The sequence below is a fragment of the Martes martes genome (assembly GCF_963455335.1).
Source record: "Martes martes genome assembly, chromosome: 2".
Classification (NCBI taxonomy): Eukaryota; Metazoa; Chordata; class Mammalia; order Carnivora; family Mustelidae; genus Martes; species Martes martes.
Window position 1 is genome coordinate 82,821,199 of NC_137889.1, and position 13,022 is coordinate 82,834,220.

General features: G+C 36.1%; 1 pseudogene across 1 annotated transcript; it reads left to right on the forward strand.

The window, feature by feature from the left end:
- Window positions 1-259: 259 nt before the first annotated feature.
- Window positions 260-744, forward strand: LOC308338299 (large ribosomal subunit protein eL32-like; annotated as a pseudogene). The gene has a single exon. The product of its transcript is annotated as a large ribosomal subunit protein eL32-like (transcript).
- Window positions 745-13,022: the final 12,278 nt, after the last annotated feature.

The following is a 13,022-nucleotide window of genomic DNA, read 5'->3' on the forward strand; positions in this document are numbered from 1 at the left end:
GTGTGCTCCCTGACGCTTGCTTTCACTCGTGTTCAGTTCACCCGAATGCTCATTTTGGTTTTCTCATTATTTTAAGCCATATATCCCAAAATAGCTTCTGGCATGCTGTCCTGAGCACAGAAGCTCATAAAAACTCAGCAAGGGAAGTATTGGCTGCATTCTTCTCACTATGACTGAAGCTTTAGAAAAGGAAAAAGAGGAGCCTGAGGTAGAAACTGTGACAAGGCCTGGAGGCTGAAGACCTTAAAAATGAGGCCACATGCCACCAGAACTTGGCTTACTTATCGCCCGACATGAGACGGCGCTGATCCAGCCTTCTCTTCCTCAGCACAGCCATTTCCTACTCAGGCTCCTGGTGGCCTTCAGACCTCTGGTGAAGCCCAAATCATTAAAAAGAGGACCAAGAAGTTCATCCGGCACCAATCAAACCCGTATGTCAAACTGAAGCACAACTAGCAGAAACCCAGAGGCATTGACAGTAGGGTGCCCGGGAGAGTCAAGGCCGGATCTTGATGCCCAGCATTGCATCTGGGGGCAACAAGGAAACAAAGCACCTGCTGCCCAGTGGCTTCTGGAAGTTCCTAGTCCACAAGCTCCACGACATTGCAGAGGTCACTTCCTGTGCCCAGATGGCTCACAATGTCTGCTGCAGGAACTGCAAAGCCACTGGGGGAAAGAGCAGCCCTGTTGGCCATCAAGGTCACCAATCCCAATGCCAGGCTGCACAGTGAAGAAAGTGAATAGGCAGTAGGTTATGTGATCATTGTATCGGGGTTAATAAAACCATAAAATTTCAAAAAGAAAAAAAAAAAAGGAAGAAGAAGAAGGTGCTGATCTAGGGTAGGCTTTAACTTTCAGAGCAGGGGAGACCTGGAACTTAAGACATCTGGAATATTATCTCTAACACTATCATTAGCTACTGTGTGATTTCCTGCCATTTAGACTCTTTGGATATTCATTTAGTATCTGTTAAAAAGAAGAAGGAGATGGGGCGCCTGGGTGGCTCAGTGGGTTAAAGCCTTTGCCTTTGGCTCAGGTCATGATCTCAGGGTCCTGGGATTGAGCCCCATGTCAGGCTCTCTGCTTGGCGGGGAGCCTGCTTCCCTTCCTCTCTCTCTGCCTGCCTCTCTGCCTACTTGTGGTCTCTGTCTGTCAAATAAATAACTAAAAATCTTTAAAAAAATAAAAAATAAAAAGAAGAAGGAGAAAAAGAAGGGATGGGGGAGATTCGTCCAGAGGAATACATGTAAAAACCTTTAAAACAGTGCTTAGTATATATTATACACGTATAATACATGTTAATTAGTATCGTGAAATGCTTTGTAAATTTCCCGCTTGGCTTAAAATTTAATTTTCCGTAGCTTCCAAGAAAGTATAAGTTGTCAATATACTTAAAGATCCAAGAGTAATACACATGTGACGACCTAAAAGATGAGACAAGACTATGCATTTCTGTGCTAAACTGAAAGAGAAACTCAGGGAAATTCTTAAGAAGTAAAAAGGAGCTGCTCCCACTTAACTTCCCTCTGCCTTAAAATATCAGTGTCTCCACTTCTTTCTTCCTTGGCTCCTGCAGGGGCATATAGGACCTTTCTCCTTGCCAAGCATATTCATTTCACCTGCACCCTAAACCACACTTTCTCCTCCTTTCTCCAGAATAAAGCTCCAAAATAAACATCTTTTCTTCTTTGCACGTCACCAACTCTCTCTTTCTCCTTGTTCCTTCCCTCTGAATTAACAGCAACCTCAGATCTCTCCTGAGTAACTATGCTGATTTAACTCTGCTGCCACTAAGCCTGCTACCACTTCCTACAAAACCACTTGCTTATTTGTTCTGTTTTGCTTTTAAGAATTTCATGTGCCCAGAATTTAAATTCAGGCATAAAATGCTCATCAATCTCAACAAATCTTTTCCTTTATTATTTCCATTTTTAAAGTACATATAATAAAACCTTGGAAAATGCACTCTTTTATATCTATTTATATGTTTAAGATTCACATAGTTTAGAATTAGTAATCTTACTACCTTGCTTGCTCTTTTTTTGTTTTTTAAACCCAATGTTACCTTTTTGGCATCCATCTACATATTGATCTATCTAACACAACTTGAATAGGTATATAAATCAAATCAGTTACACTTCTGCATAGTATTCCTTCTTATGTGTACATTATATATATATTTTAAAGATTTTATTTATTTATTTGACAGAGAGAAGCACAGAGAAAGAGGGAACACAAACGGGGAGTGGGAGAAGGAGAAGCAGGCTTCTGGCCGAGCAGGGAGCCCAGTGGAGGACCCCGGGATCAAGACCTGAGCCATAGGCAGACGCTTAATGACTGAGGCACCCAGGCGCCCCTGTACATTATATTTTATATAAAGAGGAGAGACCCCATGTTGTTCACGTTGCCTTGCTACAATATATACACTGCAGTGACCATCTGCCTAGAGGTCACTGTGTGAACCTGAGCTACATTCTCTGGCAAGCATAATGCCAGTGCGGAATTGCTGAATCATAGGAGATATGAGAGCAAACTTACTGCTTTCTGGAGTAGCTACCTCTAGAGATATTTCAGTCTTGCTGGAGGGTCCTTGTTTATCGTGTTGTCACATTTTCTAATACCCAGTTATCTAACTGCTAACCAGTAGTAAGTTAACAGATAATTCCTCATTTCAATTTACTTTTTTTTTTCTTGCTGTTAGTGATGTTGGGAACCTACATATACATTAGTCTGTCGGATTTTTCTTCTCTATTTAAAATTTTTGTCTTTTTCGTTAAGCCTCTGCCTTTGGCTCAGGTCATGATCTCAGGGTCCTGGGATCGAGTCCCGCATCGGGTTCCCTGCTCAGCAAGGAGCCTGCTTCCCCTCTCTCTCTGCCTGTCTCTCTGCCTACTTGTGATCTCTCTCTCTCTCTGTCAAATAAATAAATAAAATCTTAAAAAAAAAAAAAAAGGGCACCTGGGTGGCTCAGTGGGTTCAAATTTTTGTCTTCTATTGGACCTCTACCTTTCTCTTGCCCATTTAAAGTTCCACGTCCAGTATGTTTAGTTCAGTATGTTCACGTGTTGGCTTTAGATATTTAACCAATTTATCCAGTCTAACACCAATCCTTAAACTTTGTAGCATTCTTCATTAAACAGAAATTTCTCGTTTTGGTGGAGTCAAAGAAACATCCACCAAGAAAGTTTTTACTCAACCCCCTTGTTTCCTGATCCTGTTTCCTATGCATAAAGGGCGAACATTCAGTCACCTTTGTCTCCTGAAGTGATTTTCATAATGTTTGCATTAGTGAACACACCTTTGGCATTTATCATCTTTCTATTACTTTTTTCAAAATTCTAGGCACAAAAAGTCAGGATGGTAGGCCAGCTTGTTATCTTGTCCCCCAAACTTCTTGGGCCCAGATTCACCAACTGTTTTCCTTTCCTCAACATTATCTAAAATTTAAATTGAGGTTGATTTGTTTCAGGATGTCAATATTGTCAAAATTTCAGAACTTCCTCAGATTGAATAATACAAAATTTGGGTTAGCATTTGCTATTATTTGACCACTTACTCTCTTTCTAGTCAAGTGCTCTAATCTTCCTAACTGCTTTTTTGTTTGTTTGTTTTCTTCACCAGATACCTTTCCTAAGCTCTAAATATGGACATTACTTTAAGTTTTGATCACAAGGCAATTGTCTCTTCCCTTTTTATTCTTTCCTCTAAAGATCTCAATTAAAGCTATGCTTTCAATTTTTTCCATGCCCCTATGACTTTGAAATCTACATCTGTCATCCTAACCTCTTTCCTGAGCTTTAAATAGTTGTTCCATCATTCTTAAAATCACCTTCAATTAGATGACCTGCTAGAAACTTCAATATAAAATATCAAGCACCTTTTCTATTCCTGGGTTTCTTATTTCTGTTTGAATTACTATGATTCTCTCCATTATCTGGTTTTCAAATCTAATCATTTCTGGTTTTCTTCTCCTTACCACCATTAAGCAGTGAGCAGTCGAGACACACAGACAATTTCAGTGTTTCTTATGATATTGTTTCCATTGTATTGTTAGGGTAAAACCCCACAGCAAGATGTCTATTTATTCAGTAGCTGATCTAACTTTTTAAATTAAATATTTTATTCAAATAGTTGTAGATCCACATGAAGAGATTTCTCTATATACTTTACCCAGTTTCCCCTAATGTTAACATTTGGAAAAATTGTAAATTATACCTTTGTTATACTTGGTTAACCTACATTGACATGTCATTATCCCTCAAAGTCCTTAGTTTATATAAGGGCTCTTGGTGTTGGACGTTATGAGTTTGCATCATGCATAATGACATGTGTCCATCCATCACTGTAGGATTATTGTACAGCATGGTTTCACTGCACTAAAAATCCTCTGTGCTCTGTTAATTCACCTCTCCCTCCCACCCAACGCCTGGTAACCACTGATCTTTTTACTGTCTCTAGACTTTTGCCTTTTCCATAATGATACTGATTTGAAATCATACAGTATGTCACCTTTCGGATTGGCTTTTTTTATTTAGTAATACTCATTTAAGCTTTCTTGATTTCTTTCATGGCTTGCTAGCTCATTTCTTTAGCTCATTTCTTTTAGCACTAGCATTCTTTTTAGCACTTTTGCGTGCATACACCATAGTTTATTTACTCATTCACCTGCTGAAGGACATCATGATGGTTTCCAAGATTGGGCAATTACAAATAAAGCTGCTATAAACATCCATGTGTGAGTTTTTATGTACACATGACTCTCCAACTCCTTTGAGTCAATACTCCAGAGACTGATTGCTGGATCGTGTGGGAAGAGTATGTTTATTTTTGTAAGAAACTACCAGACTGTCTTCCAAAGTGGCTGTACCATTTTGTAATCCCAAGAGCAAAATGAATGAGAGTTTCTATTGCTCCACAGCCTCAGGAGCATTCGATATTGCCAGTGTTTGGGATTTGGACTATTCTAATAGGTGTGTAGTCATATCTCACTGTAGTTTTAACTTGTAATTCCCTAATAACATATGTGTAGGTTATCTCTTCATATGCTTACTTGTCATCTGTATATCTTCCACTTGTTAATCAGGCTATTTGTTTTCTTAATGATGAGTTTTAAGAGTTCTTTGAATATTTTGGGTAACGGTCCTTAATCAAGTGGGTCTTTGTAAGTATTTTCTTCTGGTCTGTGTCTTTTCTTCTTTTTCTTTTGATATTAATTAATTTATTTATGAAATTAATTTATTTCTTTGATAAACTTTGCCTTTTGTAGTTTATCTAACAAGACATTGCCATGCTCAGGGTTATCTAGGTTTTCTCCTGTTATCCTCCGGGAGTTTCATTGTTTTGCATTTTGCATTTGGGTCACTGACCCATTCGGAGTTAACTTTTGTGAAAGGTGTCACATCTGTGTCTAGTTTTAGGGGAGCAGGGTGTGTGTGTGTCCAGTTCTTCCAGCGTTTATATTGCAGAAACTATCTTTGCTCCATATCATTGCCTTTGCTTTGCCAGAGCTCAGCTGCATCAGGGTTTGTTTCTGGGTTCTCTTCTCTTTTCCACTGATCTATTTCTTTGCTCTTGAGTAAATATGGTACTGTATGGATTACTGTAGCTTTATGGTACGTCTTGAAGTCTAAGGTAGTGTCATTCTTCTGACTCCTTCAAAAATGAACTGGCTTTTCTAGATCTTTTGCCTTTACATGTAAACTTTAGAATCATTTTATCAATATGCACAAAATAACTTGTTGGGATTTTGATTGGGACTTGGTTGAATCTATAATCAAGTTAGAAAGAACTGATATATTGACAAAATTGCATTTTCCTGTCCATGAATATACAATGCAGTATCTCTCTGTTTATTTAGTTCCTTGATATCCTTCTTCAGAAGTTTGTAGTTTTCCTCATATATATCTTATACATATTCCATTACTCTGTTACCTAAGTTATTTAATGGGGAGGAGGCTACAAATGTAAATGGCATTGCAATTTTAATATTAAATTTCACTTGGTCATTGATAGTATATAGGAAAACATTGGCTTTTGTATATTAATCTTGAATTCTACAACCTTGCTATAATTGTTTAGTTTCAGACGCTTTTATGTCAATTCTTTCAGATTTTCTATGTAGAAGATCATACTATCTGCAAACAGACAGGTTGATTTCTTCCTTCCTAATCTGGATACCATATATTTCCTTTTCTTGTCCTAATGCATTATCCAGGACTTCTAATATGATGTTGATAAGTGGCAGTGAGGATCCCTGGGTGGCTCAGTCAGCTAAGCATCTGCCTTTGGCTCAGGTCATGATCCCATGGTCCTGAGATCAAGTCCCGCATCGATCCTGAGATCAGCTCCCTCTCCCTTTGCTACACTCTTTCTCTCTGTCAAATAAATAAATAAAATCTTAAAAAAGAAAAAAAAAAGAAAAGTGTTGGTGAGAGGGTACATTCTTGTTTTGATCGTATTCTTAGCAGGAGAGCTTTAAGTTTCTCACCATTAAGCATGATGTTATTTGCAGGTTTTTATGGCTTTTCTTTACTGAACTGAGTAAATTCCCTTATATTCCTATTTTGTTGAGAATTCTTATCATAAATTTGTGTTGGACTTTGTCAAATTTTTTTTTTCTGCATCTATTGATATAATCTTGTGTTTTTTTCTTCTTTAGATCATATATGTGATATATTACATGACTTGATTTTTAAACACTGATCCAGGCTTATAGATCTGGGATACATCCTACTTGGTTAAGGTATGTAATTTCTTTTTGTACATTGTTGGATTCAATTTGTTAGTATTTTGTTGAGGATATTTGTATTTCATTCATGAAAGATATTGGTCTATAGTTTTCTTTTCTTTTTATGTCTTTGTCTGGGTTTGGTGTCAGGGTGATGCTTACCTCAGAAAGACTTAGGATGTATCTTACCCTTTGGGAGAAATTGCAGAGAATTGGTATGATTTCTTCCTTAATGTTTGATAGAATTCTCCAGTAAGCTCATCTGGGCCCAGTGCTTAATGTTTTGGAAGGCTATTAATTACTGATTCACTTTCTTTGATAAATATAGAACTAGCCGTAGCCCTTATGCGATTTTTGGGAGTTTGTGTCCCTGGCAGTTTGTGTCCAAGGAATTGGTCCATTTATCCAGTTTATCAAACTTATGGGCATAGACTCATTAATAAAATTCTTTTATTAACCTTTTAAATCAATGGGATATGTAATGATGTCTCCTCTTTCATTTCTAATGTTAGCAATTTTTGTCTTCTCTCTTTTTCTTTGTTACCATGGCAAAGGCTTATAGTTTTGTTGATCTTTTCAAAGAATTAGATTTCCGTTTTGTCAATTTTCTTTATTGGTCTCATATTTTAATTTTGTTGATTTCTACTCTAATATTTATTTATTTTTATTTATTTATTTACTTTTGACTATTTCAGGTTTTATTTCCTCTTCTTTTTCTTATTTCCAAAGGTGGAATCTTCAATTTGGATTTTAGATTTTTCTTCTTTTCTAATATAACTCATTCAATGCTATAAGTTTAACTCTTATCATTTCTTTTGCATCCTATGCTGTTTATCTCTCTGATTTTGGGGACAGTGGATTGCACTATGATCTAACTTCTCTGAAAGAACACAAAGGGTTATTGATTCTTCAGTTTGTTCAGCTCTTTACTTATTACTAAGACAGAGTAAAGACTTCTAAACTACTTATATGTTCCACAGGAAACTGGAATTCTATAAATTTTAACACATATAATTTCTTTTGGTCTGTTGGCTCCACCTTTGTATTTCCTCATTCCACCTGTCAAAATTCTGTCCAGATTTCATGGTTAATTTAAAATGTATATATAACAGTTGGTTAACAGAATTTTTTATTTTAATTTTTTATTTTAAATTTTTATCTACTACATTTTAAGATACTCTCTTATTCATTTTGGATTCCATAAAAAACACACATGCAACTAAGTTTATTTTAATATTAAGTACTAGTTAAACAAAGATTTCATTAAAGAAGTGGAATTTAAACTGGTGCTGAAGAATGGGTCATTAAACTGACCAAATGACCTGTGATAAAGAAGTAGTTTTTTTTTTTTTTAATGTCTTGATAATTCTGTATTCAAAATGCATATTTAAATAAGTTTTCTTTTATTTACCTTGGTGCTTTATAACAGATATCAACACACTATAGCCAGTGGATCAAATCCTGCTAGCCACCTATTTTTGTGAAAATGTAATTGGAATATAACCAGTCCCATTTATTTACATATTTTACCCAGTAATGACAGAATTGAGTAGTTGGGCATCAGAGACAGTATGACCTGTAAACCTGAAAATAGTTTATATCTGATCCTTTGCAGAAAAATCATACAGACTACTGCTTTAAAATTGTAAATGGGCTATAGATTGAGAACATTTGGAAATTTAAAGAAAAGCAGAGCAAAATAAATTCCAAGTTTTTAATAGTTTCTTATTCATGTTAAGCTGAATGCCTTAAGACTTTGGTACTCAAAGTGGTTTCACTGAACAGCACTATTGACAAAATCTGTGAACTCATTAAAAATGAAGAATCTGAAGCTCCAGGCCAGACCTACAGAAATAGAACCTGCTTCTCAAAATGTAATTTGTATGCACATAATAGTTTGAAAAACTGTGTTTTAAAGAGTGGCGATTGTTGAACCAGATTTCAAGTCCAGACTTAAGCCATCTGCCTGATCTGATTCCTGCTGCTGTCACTGTGTGGCTCTAGATAAGCAACTTAAACTCTCTATGCCTCAGCTCTCTCATCTGTAAAATGGGCTAATGTTCTCATACATATCTCTTAGTATTACTGTGATATTAAATGTTGGTATATATAAAACACTTAGAACAATGTTCTTAGTATTTGCTCCAATATATAAATATGATCAATAAATCCTCATTGTCATTATTATATCAGAAATAATGAAAGATGTAATTTTTAGCTTTACAATATCATTGAGGAGTTATGGGGCTTAGATCAATTAGCAAATCATTGGCTAATTAGTAATAGTGCCTCAGAAGAAGTTAGTAGATATAGTAGATATAGGTTTACATCAAAGTCCTTCATTTTTTTTCAAAAAACCAACCAACATGATTTTTTTAGTTTCTTATAGAAACTTCCCACATTAGCTTTTCCAAAAGTTTATATCTGAGTTTAAATGGATAAACAATAAGAAACCAAATTTTTTCTTACTTAATTTTAACAAGAGAGAATGTTTCTGGTTTGTTCTCATCAGCCATAATCACTACTTTTCTGGAACATGTTCACATGTCATATCACCTTGGCTGACGATGAAATGGTCCCTACCTGAATTAGAAACCCTGGGGAATGATTCCCAAAAAAGCAACTGCTCTTGGGAATTCCTAAAAGAACATATGTTTGGTTTACTTATGGGTTAAAAGGTTATTTCATGGGCACCTGTAGATAGTTAAAAGGATAAGTAATTCAACCAGAAGCCACTTAAAATATAACCCATTGATTGACTGGGGATTTGGATGAGTCTTTACATCTGGAAGGAAGGAAAAAAAAAATGTACTCATTTTTTGTGTGTGAAATAAATCAACTTTTAAATCTGGGATCAGCAAGGAATTTACTATATAGAAGAGAGTGCTAGCTAACACTATTTTCTTAGAACTGTCATTTTCAAATATATTATTTATTTGAATAATGTTCAGGTTATGTTCCTGAAAATGTGGGCTTTATTTAAAACCACAAGATCTAAGGTGTAATATCTCAAAGGAGCCATATTCTTAAAGTGTATTGTTTAGAATAGGGTAAAGAGTAGATTTGGGGAAAGTGGGCATTTGAAGGCCCTAATCCAGTTTCTAGAATCGCATTGTCCAATATGATAGAAACTAGTCACATGTGACTATTTCAATTTAAGTTAAAAAAATTACAATTAAATTAAATTAAAATGTTGTTCCTTAGATACACCAGTCACATTCAACAGATCAATAGCCACTTATAGCTAGTCACTTAATTTGGGGACAGCAGAGAAATATTTTCATCATTTAAGAAAGTTCAATTGAGGGGCACCTGGGTGGCTCAGTCAGTTAAGCAACTGCCTTTGGCTCAGGTCATGATCTCAGGGTCCTTTGATTGAGCCCAGCCTAGGGCTCCTTACTCAACGGGAACCTGCTTCTCCCTCTCCCTTTGCCTGCTGCTCCCCCTGCTTGTACTCTCTCTCTCTCTGTGTCAAATAAATAAATAAAATATTTTAAAAACATTAAAAAAAAAGAAAGTTCTATTGAAAGTGCTGCTACAGAATATAGCAAAGAATATAAACATACAAACTTGGAATAACTTGGTTTGGAATAGGAAAGCTGTATTAGTTCTATTAGATTTTAAAAGAGCATCTATTCTATTTTATAGAAAACTAAGTAACAGGATGTTCATTGCATCAGTATGAGATTTCAGGAATCTGACAGTATACTGTGGAATCTTGACAGTAGACTTCTTATTTTCCTTGAAACCAAAGACTTCTTCCGACTTCGGCAGGGAATTTGGTGGAATTTCTATTTTGACAATGAACCTTGCAATAGAAACACCACAGAAATCATTATTATATTATTACATGTTCATATTATTCAGCAAGCTTGAGGTAACTGGTAGTGCAATATTTTGGACTATAGTAATTCTATAGTTTGATTTAGACATTTGAAGGTAATTCAACCCAACCAAAACTAGAATGATATCATTAGGGAAACAGGTATTGAAATCCAGTTTGATTCTTAAAAACATTCATTTAGCAACCAAAATATAATAAAAACATGGGTATAAGGGTAAGGGGTAAATCAGGTTACATCTGGATGCAATTTTGAGGCAAACATGTTTTATTTGAATCTTCTGGGAAAGGACCAGCATCAGGCAGGTGTGAAATGAAGAGAAGCTCTGGTCCTCCTCTTTATCTTGCTCTGCTCCATCCTTTCCTAGATTCCTAGAATCCATGGTCCACCCAGGACATCCTGAGAAACCTTAGGAACAGGACATCAGGAAACCATGTATGATATCCAGCTGATTTTCTTTTAAAACATGAATATTACCTGTATATCGGAGTTTCATGATGTCACACAGCACCTAAGAGTTCTTGTTTTCAATAATACGCTGTTTTCAATATATGTCACTTTATTTTTTTTAAGATTTTATTTATTTGTTAGAGAGAGAGGGAGACAGAGCACAAGCGGAGGGAATTGAAGGCAGAGGAAGAAGGAGGGTCCCCACTGAGCAAGGAGTCCAGTGTAGGATTTGATTCCAGGACCCTGGGATAATGACCTGAGCTGAGGGCAGACGCTTAACTGACTGAACCACCCAGGTGTCCCTAATGTCACTTTATTATGTGCAAAATGTTCAAATTCTTCCATCATTTTGTGTGTTATGACAATATATTAGACGTGTTAACTATTATCTTTATGGCTTCCCCAACCATGCTGCAGAATGCATAATTTCTACTGCAGTCTAATGGTGATTTCCTATGTAGCACTTTAAGGTTTACAAAATCCTTACAAAAGACATTTTCTTTATTAAAAAAAAAATAGATGGAGGGATGGGTGAGAAACCTTGCAGTCTTCATTAAAAAAATACTCTCTCAAGTTAAAGCACCTAAAAGTTGTTCAATGAAACTTTTCTATCCACTAAGAATAGCCAGAAAATATTGTGGCAAAGAGATATATTGTGTGATATTTATACCCTTTAACTAGAAATTGTATTTTATATTCAATAGTTCAAAACGAATGCATATTAAGACTGAAAATCCCTCAAAGAATTTATTTGTCACTAGAATTACCATGACTTGCTTTTTATTTATTTATCTATTTATTTATTTGACAGATAGATCACAAGTAGGCAGAGAGGCAGGCAGAGAGGGGGGGAGCAAGCTCCCTGATGAACAGAGAGCCCAATGTGGGGCTCGATCCCAGAACCCTGGGATCATGACCTGAGCCAAAGGCAGAGGCTTAACCCACTGAGCCACCCAGGTGCCCCCTGATTTGCTTTTTAAAAATATCTGATGAATTAAGCTTTACCATGCTTAACTTTATTCTGTCTGCTTCTTTTTTAACCTCAGCTGCTGATACTTATTGATAAGACTCATTCTATTCAGTCCAAAAAACAAACAAACAGAACTATGATTCCAGAGTTCAACATATCCAGGATCACATTGATTTGGGAATCTGCAAACACTGTCTAAAATAGGCCTAATTAGGCCAACAGAGAATACAATGTAAAATTCTCTTTATAACATAGCATGTGTTTAGAAGGGCCGATAAAGGCAAGTTATCATTTCAACAACTTTATATACATGTCTGCATACTCTTTATGCCGTCTGCTGCACAAAACACACTCCATGCCAAATATTCTGAGAACCTGTGCCAGTTTAAAAGGATAATAAAGTGGGGCACCTGGGTAGCTCAGTGAGTTAAGCGTCTTCCTTTGGCTCAAGACATGATCTTGGGGTCCTGGAATGGAGCCCTGCATTGGGCTCTCTGCTCAGCAGGGAACTTGCTTCCCCCTCTCTCTGTCTCTGCCTGCCTCTCTGCCCATTTGTGATCTCTGTCTGTCAAATAAATGAATAAAATCTTGTTTAAAAAATAAATAAGAGAATAATAAATTGACAGACAGTGACTCCTGTGGGTCAGTGTATACTGTTACTTTAACATCAATCACCATCTTCTAGAATAAGAGAGAACGAGAAGAGGAGGATAAATGGTAATCTTCTGTCATTTCTTATTAAAAGTAGCAGAAACTGCTTCAGGATTACAACGAAATTCTAGAATAAGGCAAAAGTCCTGCATGTCCTTTCACTTCTGAAAATATAAGAGCTCCACCTTGAGGCAAGATTATTTTATAATATTTCAAGAGGTTCAATTTGAAATAGACAGTTCTATTTGGGATGACTAGTGACCAATGGAAAAATAAACAAAAGAATTCTAAAATTACAAGGCTGATTTGGAAGCTTAGTTTGTGTTCCCACTTCTGGTCAAAAACAATAGGCATTAATTCCCAAAGGAAGACAAATTACTAT